The sequence below is a fragment of the Heterodontus francisci genome, chromosome 19, assembly GCF_036365525.1.
Source record: "Heterodontus francisci isolate sHetFra1 chromosome 19, sHetFra1.hap1, whole genome shotgun sequence".
In the NCBI taxonomy this organism is placed as follows: Eukaryota; Metazoa; Chordata; class Chondrichthyes; order Heterodontiformes; family Heterodontidae; genus Heterodontus; species Heterodontus francisci.
The window spans coordinates 47185243-47198848 of NC_090389.1; the positions used below are offsets into that span (position 1 = coordinate 47185243).

Genomic DNA, 13606 nt, shown 5'->3' on the forward strand with positions numbered 1-13606 from the left:
TCGCTGCATTGAGCCAGGGCATATGTGTTGATCAACCGGAGCAGAGCATTGTTGTACGTTACATCTGCTACGAGGCTGCGGCCGCCTACCACCTCCTTAACTTCGGAGATGATGTGGTTGCCTCCCCGCAGCAGAATACCCAGGTCGGAGGAACGGGAATCATTACCCCCCAACCAGATCAATGGCCCGTGGGACCACCATCGCGACCACTGCCTGTAGATGCTCAGGTTTGGTATTCCACACTCCTGCAAAAACAGCAGGTCGGCTTTGACCTTGGCGAGGTAGTCCAAGGTTGGAACACATCACGTAGTGGATTTAATGCTACGCACGTTAATCGAAGCAATCTTTATACCCATTTTAAAGTTAGATGTTGCTTCCCACACCAGTTGTCCTTGCTAGTCCCAGTCCTTGGGTATGTTCCTGCATACCCCATAGTATACGCAAGCTGTTTCACATTCGTTGGGCTCAGAAACCCCTCCTGGTTTCTCATGGGGGGTTTGTTCCGCTGGGTGACATCGGGGTGGTGGGGGGGGGGGGGGAATCTTGTAGGCAGCAAGGCTTGGGCTGTTCTCTGCTGTTGGTGTCTTTTCCCTCTGTCCCTCCTCAAAAACATCACTGCTCCCGGCTTCCTGGAACTGGAGTGTGCCAGACGCTTCTTTGTACTCGGTGTCCCAGAGCTCGGGTGCGCTGGGCATGCTGCTGGGTTCGGCACTTTGGGTTTGGGGCGTGCTGGGCTCATCACAGCTTCCAGTGCCCCAGAGCTGGGGGACTTTATCTTCCAGCTCCTTTGCGTTCTGCCACTTCTTTTGCAGATGCTGTCGTTCCGGCCCTTCCTCGTCCATTGAGGAGGAGCTGCTGTAGTCCGTCTCAGACGGTAGCCTCCTCTTGCCACTGGTTTGGGTGGTGGCCTGTTTTCTTTGTGGTTTTCCTTTGTACCACTTGCCACTGACCAGTTTGCCAATCTTTTGCCTCCTTCTCCATTGATTCTTTCTGTAGAGGAGGGGTTTCTTGGCACGGGGTAGGTGTTGGGTCGCTGGTTGCAGCTGCCTCCCCTGCCTTCTCCTTCTCAGGTAGACCTTGCTCGCTGCGGAGAGGGTTGCTTGTCTCCTTCCCAGCACCAGACGCATTCACCATTTCTTCTCCCGGCCTTTCCTTGGACCTTGCCACCTGAGCATAACTGAGGTAGCGTTTGGGGCAGGTTTTGTAGAGGTGGCCTGCCTCACCGCACAGGTTGCAGCACTTACTCTGTTTCCAGTTCTTGATCTGATGGCCTTCCTTCTTGCAGTTCTCGCAGCCGACTGTGCTGTGGTTGGCTGCCACGTGACCAGATTTGCCACAGGTGCAACAAACGTTGAGCTGCCCCACATAGACCAAGAAGCCTCGACTTCCCCCGATAACGAAGCTGGAGGGAGGATGGATGATGGCTCCATTGGCATCGACCTTCAAGGTCACCTTGGCCTGTCGTTTGCTGTCCATATCCCAAATGGGTCCTTGACATCAGTGCTGCTGCCGGCCACCTCGATGTATCTGGCGAGGAAGGTGAGCATATCCACGACAGGAACATGGGGTTATAGAGGTGAATTATCACCACCCGGTTGCATTGCGATGGCAGTGTGAAGAGCGGCCCCGCCATGAGGATGGACAGCGGCGCCTGATTTCCCTTCTCCTTGAACACCTTCAGGAACTTGATGCATCCCGCCACGTTCTTGAACGTCACGTCGAAATACCCACTGCTGGGGAAGTCCTGCAGGCAGAAGATGTCCGTAGCTTGGAATCCACAGCAATCAGTAAGGATTTTCTTAATTAAAAAGGTATGGTCAACAGGTGCACCTCCTTTATCCTTCACCACCACCCGAACGGTGTTACGTACTCCCAGGCCCACTTATGCCATCGTTGAAAATGAACTTCTTGCATATAATTGCATAAGATCTGCAGAGATATTGGAGACTAGTGCCAACTGCATGGATTTTGGTTGTATTAAGGTTAGGGTGAGTATTTTGCATGGATTTACCTGCTCCGGATGGAAGATTTTGTTTCGCCTTTCTGATTTATTTTGAAATTCAAATTTGCATTTTGACTACTATTTAAATTTGCATTATTTAGCTGGCAGTCTAAACATGACCTCCATTTGTACTATGCAGATAGTTATTGCCTTATATATCTTGTTGAAGCAGATGTAGAATTTGACCCCAGTTGATCTTTGTTGTGCTGTCAGAAAACAGTGGAGGTGGCTGAGAAGCACCAGAAAGCCTGAGATCCTGGAGCAGACTGAAGAAAGGCTGAAAACATTTTAAGACAGGAACGTGTGCTGTTTACTGTTTGGAAAACTGTGCCAAATCTGCATCTTGAACAAACCACACATAAACTACAAAATAAACAATCAACAGGATTCAAGTATTTTCCACAGTCAGACCAATTTGGCAAAACTTCATTTCATTCTGACAGATATTTCCTTGCTTTTGTGGGAACCAGACTAAGTGCACCCACTCACACCTGGGGATGGAATTTTACTAAGCCCACAACATTGGGCTCTGTGGTGGTGGGGGCCGGAAGATGGTTCTGGCAGAAGCCCACTGCAGATGCCAACGCTGGGAGGGCCTGATCCGATCCTCCCAGCAGTGGCGAGGCTCCGTGGCGTCCCCCCCCCCCATCACTGGGCGACGGGACCTGTCTTTAAATATTTAATGAAATGAATAGATTTAAATCAACTTACCTTGAATCTTCCAGGCCCGCTGCGATCTTTGGCGCGGCTCCCGTGCCTTCAATTCCTCGTCTGGGGAACGCAGGTGTGACATTGGTGGGGAGGGGGGAGGAGCTCAGATTTCTACTGTGGGATGGGGGACGGGGTCAAATAAGCATCATCAGTGGAGGGGATGGTGGGAAGGGGTGCACTTTCAATTCAGAATTCAAAGGTGTGTTTTGAGGGAGAAAGGGCAAAAACTTACTGTAATTTTTATTGGGGGGAGTTGGAAAGGGGCATTACAATTTTATTTTGTAAAATTTGGGGGAGGTTCGCTTTAAAATTTCACATTTGTTGGCAGGGCTGGCTGCCCTTTAAAAACAGCGCCAACACCTGCGCCCAGGCAGCTGACGCCATTGCCGGTGACGGACAGCCCGCCTCCTCAATGTGATTGGGGGTGGTGGCCGCCCCAGCTATTTAAATGAGCCGCCGCGTGGGAAATCGCAGCGACTCTTCATTGAGCGCAGGCTGCCATCTTTTGAGCTTGCCGTCAGGAGCGATGGTGGGCTTTTAAAATCCAGCCCCTGGTGTGCAGAATAACCAGTCTCTGAGAGGTGGCTCCTTTTTAAAATCGCACGCTCAAAATGTAAAATGGGATTTTTGTTGGAATTTGTGAGCATTGATCTGTGATCATGTAAGAACCCAAACATTATTCAAAATCAAGTTTTAGGCCTGAGGAACATGTCTTCCAATGTATTTCTCAGTCAGTATTTCCAAAATGTAGTTGTGTTTAAATAAAAGAGGTCGTCAAAACCACGACCTGTGCACTAGGTCCTTTGCTTTTGGTGTTATATATCAATGATTTGGACTTGAATGTACAGGTATGATTAAGAAGCTTGCAGATGATACAAAAATTGGCCCTGTGGTTGAAAATGAAGAAGAAAGCTGCAGACTGCAGGAAGATATCAATGGATTAGTCAGGTGGGTAGAACAGTGGCAAATGGAGTTCAATCCAGAGAAGTGTGAGGTAATGTATTTGGCGAAGGCTAACAAGGCAAGGGAATACACAATAAATGGTAGGATACTGAGAAGTGTAGAGGAAAAGAGGAACCTTGGAGTGCATGTTCACAGATCCATGAAGGTAGCTGGACAGGTAGATAAGGTTATGGGCGGCGCAGTGGTTAGCACCGCAGCCTCACAGCTCCAGTGACCCGGGTTCGATTCTGGGTACTGCCTGCGTGGAGTTTGCAAGTTCTCCCTGTGTCTGCGTGGGTTTCCTCCGGGTGCTGCGGTTTCTTCCCACCTCCAAAAGACTTGCAGGTTGGTAGGTAAATTGGCCATTGTAAATTGCCCCTAGTGTAGGTAGGTGGTAGGAGAATAGTGGGGATGTGGGAGAGAATATGGGGTTAGTGCAGGGTTAGTATAAATGGGTGGTTGTTGGTCGGCACAGACTCGGTGGGCCGAAGGGCCTGTTTCAGTGCTGTATCTGTAAAATAAAAAAAAAGGTGGTCAAGAAGGCATATGGGATGCTTGCCTTTATTCACCAAGGTATAGAATCTAAGAGGAGGGAGGTTAGGCTGAAACTGTGTTAGGCCACAAATGGAGTACTGTGTGCAGTTCTGGTCATCGCACTCTAGGAAAGATGTGATTGCACTAAAAAGGGCACAGAGGAAATTACGAGGATGTTGCTGGGATGGAGAATTTTAGTTATGTGGAAAGGTTTGATAGGCTAGGATTGTTTTCTTTGGAACAGAGGAGGCTGAGGGGAGAACTAATTGAAGTGTATAGAATTCAGAGGGGTCCAGAGAGAGTGAATAGAAAGTCCCTATTCCCCTTGGTTGAAGGGTCCATAACCAGAGGCCATAGATTTAGGGTATGAGGTAGGAGGTTTAGTGGTGATTTTAGAGGAAATGTTTTCACCCAAAGGGTGGTGGGGATCTGGGATTCACTGCCTGAAAGTGTGGTAGAGGCAGACACCCTCATAACATTTAAAAAGCACTTGGATATGCACTTGAAGTGCTGTAACCTACAAGATATGGACCAAGAGCCAGAAAGTGGGATTAGGCTGGATGGCTCCTTGTCAGCTGGTGTGGACATGATGGGCTGAATGGCCTCCTTCCTTGCTGTAAATTTCTATTATTTCTGTGACCATCAGGTCCTAAATCACAAGGGTACAGCTCATTTATGTTTTTTCCTGAGGTATTATCAGAGATGTTATTTATAACTGGAGGCTGAGGAAATTTTATAGATAGTCTGGGTCATGTCGATATCAAAAAGGAGGAGGTGTTGGGCGTCTTGAAAAGCATTAAGGTAGATAAGTCCCCAGGACCTGATGGGATCTACCCCAGAATACTGAGGGAGGCAAGGGAGAAAATTGCTGGGGCCTTTACAGAAATCTTTGTATCCTCATTGGCTACAGGTGAGGTCCCAGAGGACTGAGAATAGCCAATGTTGTTCCTTTGTTTAAGAAGGGTAGCAAGGATAATCCAGGACATTATAGGCCGGTGAGCCTTTTGTCAGTGGTAGGGAAATTATTGGAGAGGACTCTGCAGGACAGGATTTACTTCCATTTGGAAACAAATGAACTTATTAGTGAGAGGCAGCATGGTTTTGTGAAGGGGAGGTCGTGTCTCACTAACTTGATCGAGTTTTTTGAGGAAGTGACGAAGATGATTGATGAGAGAAGGGCAGCGGATGTTATCTATATGGACTTCAGTAAAGCCTTTGACAAGGTCCCTCATGGCAGACTGGTACAAAAGGTGAAGTCACACGGGATCAGAGGTGAGCTGGCAAGATGGATACAGAACTGGCTCAGTCATAGAAGACAGAGGGTAGCAGTGGAAGGGTGCTTTTCTGAATGGAGGGATGTGACTAGTGGTGTTCCACAGGGATCAGTGCTGGGACCTTTGCTGTTTGTAGTATATATAAATGATTTGGAGGAAAATGTAGCTGGACTGATTAGTATGTTTGCGGACGACACAAAGGTTGGTGGAGTTGCGGACAGTGATGAGGATTGTCAGAGGATACAGTAGGATATAGATTGGTTGGAGACTTGCGCGGAGAAATGGCAGATAGAGTTTAATCCAGACAAATGTGAGGTAATGCATTTTGGAAGGTCTAATACAGGTGGGAAGTGAACAGTAAATGGCAGAAACCTTAGGAGTATTGACAGGCAGAGAGAGCTGGGCGTACAGGTCCACAGATCACTGAAAGTGACAATGCAGGTGGATAAGGTAGTCAAGAAGGCATATGGCATGCTTGCCTTTATCGGTCGGGGTATAGAGTATAAAAATTGGCAAGTTATGCTACAGCTGTACAGAATCTTAATTAGGCCATACTTGGAATATTGCGTGCAATTCTAGTCGCCACACTACCAGAAGGATGTGGAGGCTTTGGAGAGGGTACAGAAGAGGTTTACCAGGATGTTGTCTGGTCTGGAGGGTATTAGCTATGAGGAGAGGTTGGATAAACTTGGATTGTTTTCACTGGAATGACGGAGGTGGAGGGGCGGCATGATAGAGGTTTACAAAGTTATGAGCGGCATGGCCAGAGTGGATAGTCAGAAGCTTTTTCCCAGGGTGGAAGAGTCAGTTACTAGGGGACATAGGTTTAAGGTGCGAGGGGCAAAGTTTAGTGGGGATGTGCGAGGCAAGTTTTTTACACAATGGGTGGTGAGTGCCTGGAACTTGCTGCTGGGGGAGGTGGTGGAAGCAGGTAGGATAGCGACGTTTAAGAGGCATCTTGACAAATACATGAATAGGATGGGAATAGAGGGATACAGACCCCGGAAGTGCAGAAGGTTTTAGTTTAGACAGGCATCAAGATCGGCGCAGGCTTGGAGGGCCGAATGGCCTGTTCCTGTGCTGTGCTGTTCTTTGTTCTTTGTTCCTTAGCTATTCAGCCTTGAAAGGAGGCAAGGGGCAGAGGACATTATAGAGGCGTTTAAGATGGCAAACCATGTATAAAAGGCAAATCTGGAATATTACTTCATCTTGAAGCCTGCTTTAAGACAGGGGAGATTGCACAGCTTCAAAGTAGCAAAAAGCAAACTTGACACATGGCAGGATCAATATGGAATGGGCTTCCAAGTACAATATTGGGAAGGAGAAGTTCAGGATCATTTGAAGCACCTGTGTCCTGTGATAGAGGGACTGAAGAGTTTTTTCTGCACTGGCGGATGGCCTTCCTCATTTGTATGGATTTTGTAATCTTGAGGTAAAGCCACATTTTTTAGGTTGCAGCTATGTGGTGTAGTTAAATATTTCATTTGACTTGAGAAAATAATTTCAATCTGACCAGAACAGTCAAGAACTCAGGTTGGTTGAATTTAATTGGCTCTCTTCCCACCCATTCAACTGAATGCAGAGTTCAATTTTATACTTATTGCTTTGAGTGCAAGTGTATTTGCAAACTTTAAAATAAAGTCCATGTCACTGTATTTTAATTCTGATTAGATGGCTAACAATTATGTTAAACTGATTAGGAAATGGGTAAAGATGCCTTCAATATTTCTGCTGTTTCTTCTTTGTTGCTGTGATGGCAACGCTAATTCAGTGTAGCATTGAGATTAGATACTGATAAAATGTACAGACATTCCCACATGGCCCTATTCATATTGTATTTATTTTTCTCTTTCTTTGTAAGTTTGTCCCTTGGAAAATTGCAGAATAAAGTGCCAGAAAATCACTCTTTGGCATTATTAGGGCATTTGCAGGTATATGATAGAAGATTAATTGCCATATGGACATGTAAGTGACGGCATGTCCCTATTTAAAGCCACAAGAGTCTTTGTTTGTTGAAGTCAGTCCTGCTGTGGAATGCTGATCTTCCAGTGAGGAGTCAGATGTCTCAATTTCTGCAGTTGCCAACCACCAGGACCAGTCACATAGGTTTTCCTTCTCCTGCTCTCCCAGGCTGAGGGCTGTTAAATTGTGACAGGAAATCTGCTGAAAAAAAAATCCAAGTGCTGAAATCTCTCGGCATTTCTTGTGATCAGTGCTTTCATGCCGAGTTCAACTTGATTGTGAATTGGTTATGAATTGATTATGTAAGATGTCGGGTATGATGAGATTGAACTTGTCCATCGTCACATAGGCTGCCATTTTGTCAAAGTACAAGCTAACCTGCCGCTGTCAGCTATTTATCAATTACCGTCATTCAATTCTAGTCAAGTTCTGAACTCGCAAATTGAAGGCCAATCTGGCCTATATGCCATTTTTCTCAGAGCTAACTAATATTTTATTTACTTCTGCTTGTGATATGCCTGCACAGTCACAGACTAAATAAATGGTTCAAATGAGCTTAAAATGCAAATGGTCGGTGATGTGACAATATCCACAAGGTGCAAATCCGTAACAGTAAGAATGTAAAGGGAAAGTGGACCACTTATTTAAATAGTGGTGCTCTTTTCCTTTATCTATAGTATTTGCATAATTAGTGAAGCAGCCATGATCACCAGATGTCATGCTGTTATCCTTATGAAATACCACAAAACAGTAGAACTGTAATGTTGCAGTGTGTTTCAGTCATTGTACACGGCTCCTTTTGGTTTTATTATGGTTTGCCTCTATAATATATTTAACAGGTGGTTGGGGTTGTATTAGAAGGTTGAAACCTGAATAGATGATTTGATACATTAGAATACCTTTGGTGAAAACTTTTGACCAACTTAATCAGAATCACAAGATGGTATAGCCGGCAACAAATTCCCAATCAACTTTTGAAAAATATAATGCACCATTAGCAATTACAACAACTCGTATTTATGTAGCTCCTTCAATGTAATATAACGTCTCAAGGTGCTTTACAGAGGCAGTATAAAACAAAATATAGGGCACCAAGCCACATAAGGAGATCTTAGGGCAGATGACCAAAAGCTTGGTCAGAGAGTTAGGTTTTAAGGAGTATCTTGAAGGAGGAAAACAAGGTAGAGGGGTGAAGGGAGGGAATTCAAGAGCTTACGGCCTAGGCAGCTGATGGCTCGGCCACCAATGGTGGAGCAATTAAAATCAGAGATGCTCAAGAGGCCAGAATTAGAGGAGTACAGATATCTCGGAGCATTGTCGGGCTGTAGGACATTACTTAGATGGAGAAGGGTCAGGCCGTGGAGGGCTTTGAAAACAAGGATGCAAATATTTTGCAGGCATTGCTTGACTGAGAGCCAGTGTAGGTCAGCAAGCTAGTTAGGACACAGGCAGCAGAGTTTTAGCTGACTTCAAGTTTATGGAGGGTAGTATGTGGGAAGTTGGCCAGGAGTATGTTAGAATAGGCAAGTATGGAGGTAAGAAAGGCATGGATGAGGTTTACTACAGTAGAAGTGCTGAGGCAGGGGCAGAGTCGGGCGATGATACGGAGGTGGAAGTGGGCAGTCTGTCTTAGTGATGGTGTGGGTCTGTGGTTGAAGGTTTATCTCGGGGTCAAATATGACACCAAGATTGTGAACAGCTGGTTCAGCCTCAGACAGTTGCCAGGAGAGTGATGGAGCCAGTGGCGAGAGATGGAGTTTGTGGTGGGGACTGAAGCCAATGGCTTCAGTCTTCCCAATATTTAATTGAATGAAATTTCTACTTAGCCGGTACTGGCTGCCAGACAAGCAGTCTGACGATTTAGAGTCAGTGGTAGTGAGGTAGAGCTTGGTGTTGTCAGCGCACATGTGGAAACTGACGTGTTTTGGGATGATATTGTCCAGGAGCAGCATGTAGATGAGAAATAGGAGGGGACCAAGGAGTAAGGTTTTTCTGTTCTAGTTTCAGTTACCAGGTCCATCACTTTTCTGAGCACAGCTTTTCAACATGTAATAGGTTTTATTTTAAATGGAAAATATCAGAGTACTAATAAAGATGACTTCAGGAATTAAGTCATTGGATGTGGTTTTACAAAATAACTCAGTTTCCACATTGCTGAATGTGGAACAGATTAATTCGGCTATCTCTTTCTATAATGATTGTAGAAAGTTTGCAACTGCAGAAGCATTGATGTCGTCAGTTAAGTGATCCAACCCAGTCAGTGCAAGTTCTGCTGGTAATACGTAGCAGCTAGAAGCACCCTTAGAAATCCTTCTCAAGGACAGTTTAGTGCATCCGATGTTGTTGGCTCCATTCATTTTATTTTGTGGGCTTATTTTCAGTGGACTCGTTCCGTTGAGCAATCCCGACAAAGTAGATAGAGTAAAAATGTATCCTTTTGAGAAAATGCCTTTGAGATAGAAGCTGTCCAGGGGACGCAAAGTTTGTTCAAGGTTACCTTGGTGATGGAAGCCATTTACATTTTACAAATGTCATAAAACTGTGTGATCTGTACTATCCCATGCTTATATAGGCTGGTTTAGTATTAATTTATCAATGTCTATGACTTTTTAAACATTTTTTAAATTCATGTCACTCATAGTTAAATTTCATTGTTCAGCACATCGCTAAAAGCAATTGAACCCATATCATCTATTTGATTCTACCAAGTAACCACCATCTTAGAAAGGAAGTGTTTTGTGGAAAAGGGATTAGAAAGAAAATTAATTGCATGATAGTTGGTTATTGATTTCTTTGCAGAAGGGCAAAATGGTTATACTTCTAAGATGGTGTCAAATGAGGCTGTGTTTTGGCATTCAAACTCTTAATCATAGTCAGCAGTGATTATTTCATCATAAAAATGTATGCCTATCCCCCTTCCCCAGTTCGCACACAGACAGACTGTAAAGCATCATTCTCTGACTAACAGTGGCAGCAAAACTTCACCTTTCTAGAAATCTATATCCAGCTGCCATTAAGGGGAACATGGAGAATGAAGACAAATCATTTTTAAAACGGAAAATGGGAAAAAGCTGTAGGCAAGTAAAGGCAGGGTTCCTGCAGGAATTTGTTGATATCTGGCTTGACAATAGCAGAGGCACGAGACAGGTTCCTCATCTGTCCTGTTGGCCAGGGAGAATGGGTGAAATAAATTTGGAGAAATGGCAATAATTGTGACCTGGCCAGTTGCCATGATTGGTGCTCATACTGCATTGAAAAATAACAGCATCAAATGTAAATATATTTCATTCGACAAACCTCTCCAATTTTTCTGTGTCACAGGAAGTGTTGAATTAAATTGTGATGTTTCTCACCCTCTTTAAAATGTGATATCTGAAATGCTGCTGAACAGAATCTTAAACACTTCTGTATAGGAGACCATTTGGTCCATTGTTACAGTAATACCTCTCCCACTGGAGTTTTCTAGTTCAATCTCATTTCCCTCTCTTTCACTGCTGTCATGTACAACTATTGTAGCATTTGTTAAAATATCATAAACAATTTGATCGAGATTTTCACACGATGCAGATATCTGTATGACTGATGTTATGACCGAGGTGGGAGAAGTGCACTGTCTTTCCTAGTTCCACTTCTCCACAGGTCACAACATATATTTAAATGTTTACCCAGTTACTGATACGGTCAATCATGTACTTTCCTCTTTATCCCAGAGTAAAATACACCAATCAGGTTTCTTTAATAAACAACAAATTTATCAGTTTATTATAAAACAAGACTTATCCAATAACGAAGCAAAGCATTAACCCCTCCCCCCCCCCACACACACACACACACACTGGTTAAAGAGGGGAAAAAAAGAAATTTTCTCTGCCAAGCTCTTTTACAAAACAAAGACAAAAAAAATACTTTGGCCAAATACTTGTTAATTCTTGAAGAAAACTGCAAAATGGCATAAAGTTTGGCATCCGAGTACAGGCAGATGGGTCACTGGGATCTTTCTGGAGCAGTTCTTTTCAGACGGCGTTGAGGATTGATCCAGCAGGCTTTCCAGCTTCTCAGGAGACATGTGGCATCGGGGGTTTTAGCTCCCACACACTTGATATGCAGTATTTCACAGAGACAAGAGGAAGGAGGCAAGCTTCTCTCTTGGCAGGTAGATCTCCAACTGCTTTCAAACACAGTCCACACCCCAACCAGAAAGTCAAAACAATATCTCGGAAGTGAAACCAACTCCTCCTTCGTAATTCTTGACATGTCACTTCTCTGTAAACATCTCCCCCAAGTCACCAAAGTTTCTGTTGTTTATTGAGCTTAAGGCATGTGACAGATGGTCAAGATTTGTTTTCAAACAAGACCTCTCAGTGACCCTTGTAAAAAAAAAACACATCCATGGAGTCTTTTCAGTTTTCCCAAATAAACCAATGTCCATAATTCTAACACATGAATCCTCAAAAAAAAATCAAAAAAATAAAAGCACTTTCATAACACTGACCTGAATGCATTTATGTTGTGGGCTTGTGTCATTGTTGCATTTGCAGATGGTTTATGAAAACCAAGTGAAATGCCATCTGTCAGGCGTGTGTCCAGTTGTAAGCTTAACGTCCTACTACATGAGGGTAGATGTGCCTTTCTTTTCGGCGTCAGTGAACATTGCAATGCAACAATTGGTCAAGTGCGTGGCTGCCTTTCTCAAGAGTGACCTGCACATTCCAGGGCATCAAGCTTGACTACAGTAGGCACATGCAGAGAGAAGCCACGCTTAGCTTTGGCCTTCCTGCTGTTAGCTTTAGCAAGGGTACTTGGGATTATTTCTTTGTTCACTGTCTGAGTTTTCCCCAGCAGACACAAAGCAGTCTTAGCAGTTTAAAAACTGGATGGACTGTAATGTGGTGGCTGCTTTAGGAGTTCATCTGCACAAGCAGTACCATCACAGATATACATGGCATGCAGACAAATGTTTAATATAGTTGTATTTGGATAGTATCTTTCAAAACATTTATTGCCACTTCTCCCCTAGGCACCAATTGTATCTATCAAATCTCAGTGCACTCATTTTTTTCAATAATTTTAAAGCTACAGTTAAGATAAACTGGGATTAATAGAGGTAGGATTTATCATTATTCTTATGTTTTCCTTTTCTGTTACTCCTCAGAAATGTGGTAGACACTTAAACAGAAACAAAGCAGCAATGCTGCTCAGTTGCCTGACCTGTCATTGTAGTTTCATGCCTATTCATGCCTGTATCTGCATGACTGTGCACCTTTCCCTCCTTTCCCCTAATCAACAGCCTAATCCCATTTCCATGACAGCAGATAATTAGTGTCAGACCTGATAGTTTAACTATAGTGCTTAACACTGCACCTGACCTCTAAACGATCTGAAATGTTGGACAAAAATCAGATTTGATGGTTCAAAACCCAAAAACAAGATTATTGTTTCTGAAAGATCTAGAATTCATGTACAAAAGGTATCCTCAGTGGAAATAGAGCAATTGAACAAAAAAATCGCATTACTGTACAGTGTTGGAAGGTTGACACCTTGGGCTGGATTTTCCATCCAGGCATTGGGTCCCGGGTCCCTAACCTGTGCCATGTCAGCGTTACTGGTGCAACACTATTTTGATATGCAAAGGCCCTAATTGTGCCCAATTACTGGCACTGGGCACCACCTGGTGGCAGGAACTGGCTCTGGAGCGTGACTCTCAAAGGCAGATGGCAGCAATGACTAGGCTTACTGTTGCCGAGCGGAACGGAGCAAGCAGGTGAGCAGAGGGCTATTAGTCTCATGGTCCAAACAAGTACCCAAACGCATCAGGTGGTTAATCTGTTCTTCTCAAGCGACTTTGTGCCACTGCATTCACACCTCAGATTGACTTTCCCTTTTGTTCCAAGATTTTATATCAGCAGCATCAATAAATAATGGCACCTTGTTGTGCTCCCAACAGCCGTGCACTAACATGCCCCAGACCATTCACTTGTCTTGTAATTACCTTTGAAAATGTAATTCTGATCCTCTCCAGCCCATTAACAAGCTCTTCAACAAGCTTAACAGCCAGCTAATTGGAGGAATATGGGTTGCAGGTTCCCCCCCACCCCCCCCCCCCCCCACCACCACCCCCCCACCCCCACCACCCCCCCCACCACCCCCACCACCCCCACCCCCCCCCCACAATGAGTTAATA

The 13606-nt window shown here is 44.5% G+C and overlaps 1 protein-coding gene across 6 annotated transcripts in view; it reads left to right on the plus strand.

The window, feature by feature from the left end:
- magi1b (membrane associated guanylate kinase, WW and PDZ domain containing 1b) overlaps positions 1-13606 on the plus strand; it is a 492316-nt gene that overhangs the window by 357565 nt on the left and 121145 nt on the right. The gene's annotated exons all lie outside the window — the stretch shown is intronic.